Source organism: Hyalella azteca, unplaced genomic scaffold, assembly GCF_000764305.2.
Source record: "Hyalella azteca isolate HAZT.00-mixed unplaced genomic scaffold, Hazt_2.0.2 contig8017, whole genome shotgun sequence".
Lineage (NCBI taxonomy): Eukaryota > Metazoa > Arthropoda > Malacostraca > Amphipoda > Hyalellidae > Hyalella > Hyalella azteca.
In genome coordinates this window covers 57,337-61,708 of record NW_025938123.1, presented here as the reverse complement: position 1 = coordinate 61,708, position 4,372 = coordinate 57,337, and positions in this window count along the sequence as shown.

The window sequence follows — 4,372 nt, the reverse complement described above, 5'->3', positions numbered from 1 at the left end:
TTGCTGGAATGGTTCCAAGCAAGGTTAGTTTCGTAGAAAAGAGTCCCGAATGGGCAAGACTGATGGAGAAAGAGAGCAGCATCAGTCAAATAGAAGGCAAACAAAGGTACTCCTTACAGGGGGCAGTCATTACAAACATTGACGCTTCTCCAACCGCCAAAGTTTCGAATAATCCGGAACGCGCATGTCCGTGTACGCGGATACTAAAATATATTAAAACTAAAACTAATAATAATACTAATGCTGGGATTCATCCCAGCACACTCCCCGCCCGAAAATCCAGTACGGTGAAGGGGGAATGCAGGAGGATCATTCGCCGAAAGTTTCCTGGGGTGCCAACGCGGATTGTGGCTGTTCCTTTGGATTAGCAATGGCAATCGGTGTTTGCCTCACTGCCGGAGAATTATGCATTGCGGTTGCATGAGGGAGCTTGCATTTGTCGCACTTGGGCTTTTCATTGCAGTCAGATTGTCTGTGTTTTCCGAGGCATCGGAAACAAAGACCATTCAAAAGAAGTATCTTTCGTCGATCTTCAAACAGTTTATTCGCAAAAAATCTTGCAGTCTTTCAGGAGATGCGTTGCAAAAGGGAGAAGCACACATACGTCTCTTCCACCGTGAACTAATGTTTAGGGTACAGGTTCGGTTTTTGCAGCGTAGGTCCTTACGTCTCGCACCCTGTGAAGATCGCGCCTTTTTACTTCGCCGAATTCAGGGGCCCAGTTAATTTTCGGAGACGAATTCTACGCCGTTCACGGCAGAAGAACAGTTTAGCAGCAGCATTGCAGCAGGAATCACAGTGAACTGTCCCTTGTTAAAAATCGAGACAGGGAGCAGCCGCATATTGGCAGGAATTTCACAGCGTCATATATATAGGCAACGGCTTGCCGTCCGTGTCCGTTTCGAGGCAGGGTGAGAGCAGGATATTGGGTGAATTGGAGCAGGGGTGAATTGGGGGTTTGGTAAGAAGTGGGAGAGAGAATGAGTTTCTATGTTGACAACGAGTTTACTGAAACGCTTTGTATACTATATTTATTGAAATAGCATCGCAACTATACGTCATAACAATGGCAAAGCACATACTAACTTGTTCACGATTTGTACTTCATATTATTTGCTGTCGGTCACCAATATGGCGAGGCACCAGAGGGCGTGCCTGGTGTGGGACCCTGGGGGGGGGCAAGTCCCTGACGGGGATCGACGGCCCGGAAACGGAAACGGACGGAACGGTGGTGCTTTGCTGGGTCAGAGGCCACAGTGGTATTCATGGAAATGAGGTTGCAGACAGAGTAGCAAATTTGGCACACTCAAACAACCGCTCAGCAAGATCTCGGCTGTGTTTCGAGGAGTGGATCTGTTCCTTGAAGTCTATCACAGTACAAGAATGGACACGCCAATGGGCTGCTGATGTGCAAGAAACAGGCAAGGGGACTTTTCGAAGAAGTTTGGGACATGAAATAGCCTTTGTTGACTATGGAGTGCTGCCACGCTCAGTTGAGTGCGCTGTGTCTCGCCTGCGACTGGGACATGCTGGTGTCTATGCTCATTTGGCGAGATTCAACTTGGCCAATTCAAGTAACTGTTCAGTATGCAACGTGGAGGACACAATTGAGCATTTCATTCTACACTGCACACAATTCTCCAACCAACGAAGGGATTTCCGCTCAAGAATAGAAGGCCTTTCACTTCAGTGTGATCTTTCCTCAGCTCTCGGCGGTGGAGACGCCCCAATGAGGAGACGCACTGCTGCCATCCGTCATCTGGATCAATATTTGCACAGCTGCAATATGGTGACAAGGCTATGAAGTTCCTCAAAGTCTAATTACTATTTTTCTTTTTCTCCTCACTATTTACTGCCACACTGGTTGGTGGAAGTGCTGAAAGAGAAATAAAAAGTGAAATCAACAAGTGAAGTGGAGTAATCAAAATCTGAGTTGTGCTCAGGCTGGGAGGTGTGCTACCTGCATACCCGAAGTCTTCAAATCAAATTAAAAAAAAAATATCGCTTCAGCAGACACTCTAAACTTGTGCGGAACTCCGCTTACTACATATCCGAGCAGGCGTACAGTTACGTTACTTATCTTCCCGCGCAAATGTTTTGATAATACCACCTCTAGAGTTACGTCATCAAGTCAGCACTTACGCCACTCGTAAGTCGATTTTGTGTACTTAAGAAGTTTTGATAATACGGCCCCAGGCAATAAGTCCAGCAGCTATCTCAATCAATCGTCAGTTATGGAAAGATCGGGTTTCAAAGGCCGGATCCCTTGGAAATCAAGTCACGAAAAGTTCAAGAATTGGCAACAGGCCATGGGCCTATTTCTTCAATGCCGACACTACTATTCCGTTCTCTTCTACAATTTCCGGACTTGCGTACGCATGGATCGGAAGAGTTGTTTTTTGGGGAATGGGAGCTGTGTTGTGAAAAAAGCCAATTCGAGAAAGTCAGTTGCGTTCATTGCGAAAGCACGTGTACGATTTGCGCTCTCTAACATTCAAAATCTCTTTTGGTATTTTGCATTCGAAGGTTCAATTTCTAAAGTAATATCTCACTATTTGTAAATTAAATAGTTTTACCAACACGACTGGCTTTCTCCCTCTGAGGTTTGCCAGTCCTTTTTTTTCAGTTCTTTGGTTCAATTGGTTGTAAATTCGATTTTTCAGTGAAGAGAGGCCGGCACTGACTGTTGATTCTTTCGGTTGCCTTGGTATGGAAGACTCCGGCTGCCTTGCTGGTTCAGGGTTTGGCCCTCCTTCGGCCTCTGGAGCTATGGAGTCTGGTAAGGAGGCTGTGTTGTTGGGTGTGGATGATGCTACTGCTACTTCAGGTTCACTTATTGTTGAGGAGTCGGACTTGGAGAGTGTTATTGATGCTACCCCTTTTGTAAGTGTCACTAGCCGGAAGCGCAGGGATCGGGAGTATAGTGGATCTGCTGAAAATCTCTATGGTGCCAAAGTTAAGCGTGTAGCNTTATACTGATGGCTCAAAGTCTCAAGATGGGTCTGTTTCAGCTGGACTTTTTGTTCCTTCAACCAAGTTGGCAACTGGTTGGTTGCTCCGGCAGGAGCACACGGTTCTTGGTGCGGAGCTGTTTGCTTTACACAAGGCCTTGCAACTTGCCACCGTAGATGGGTCTCTGAAGGAGGAGTCAATCCTAATTCTGACAGATTCAAGGTGTGCTCTGCAGCTTTTATCCAACTCATCTGGACATTCATACCGCACAATTATCTTTGAGATACAGAAGCTAATGCTGGTGAAGGGACTTGACAGGGTGGTGCTTTGCTGGGTCAGAGGCCACAGTGGTGTTCGTGGAAATGAGGTTGCAGACAGAGTAGCAAATTTGGCACATTCTAACAACCGTTCAGCAAGATCTCAGCTGTGTTTTGAGGAGTGGATCTGTTCCATGAAGTCTCTCACGGTACAAGAATGGACACGCCAATGGGCAGCTGACGTGCTAGAAACAGGCAAGGGGACCTTTCGAAGAAGTTTGGGACCTGAAATAGCCTTTGTTGATTACGGAGTGCTGCCACGCTCAGTTGAGTGTGCTGTGTCACGCCTGCGCCTGGGACATGCTGGTGTCTACTCTCATTTGGCAAGATTCAACTTGGCCAATTCAAGTAACTGTTCAGTATGTAATGTGGAGGACACAATTGAGCATTTCATTCTGCACTGCACACAATTTTCCAACCAACGAAGGGAATTCCGCTCAAGACTGGAAGGCCTCTCACTACAATGGGATCTTATCTCAGCTCTCGGCGGTGGGGACGCCCCAACAAGGAGACGCACTGCTGCCATCCATCATCTGGGTCAATATTTGCTAAGCTGCAATATGGTGACCAGGCTATAAAGTTCTTCAAAGCCTAATTAATCCATCTCTTTCTCTCTTTACAATTTACTGCCACACTGGCTGGTGGAAGTGCTAAAATTGAATAAAAACTAAGTAGAACCAAAAAGTGAAGTGGAGTGACCAAAATCCCAATTGTGCTCAGGCTGGGAGGTGTGCTACCAGCATACCCGAAGCCTTCAAATCAAATTAAAAAAAAAAAGCCAATTCAACAAAAGGATTCCGGCTGAAGCTACGGTTTACAATGAACGTGTGTAAGTTTTTCTGCCAATTTATCGACGTGTGACGACGAATATTTAATTGAGATTATTGCATTGATAGTTGAATTTTGCATTGCTTTAATAGTTGAATCCGTCAAATTACGCAAAAAACGGATAAAATGCCCAAACGCAGGAAAAAGGAACAAGGGGATGCTGCTTGCCTGCTTCAGTATCATCTGACTGCTCCGAGACTAACCCTCACTCTGCATCACTCTCTAAGCCTAATCTCTCTGCAAGTGCAATGCCAACCTGGTCTCAAATGCCGCCA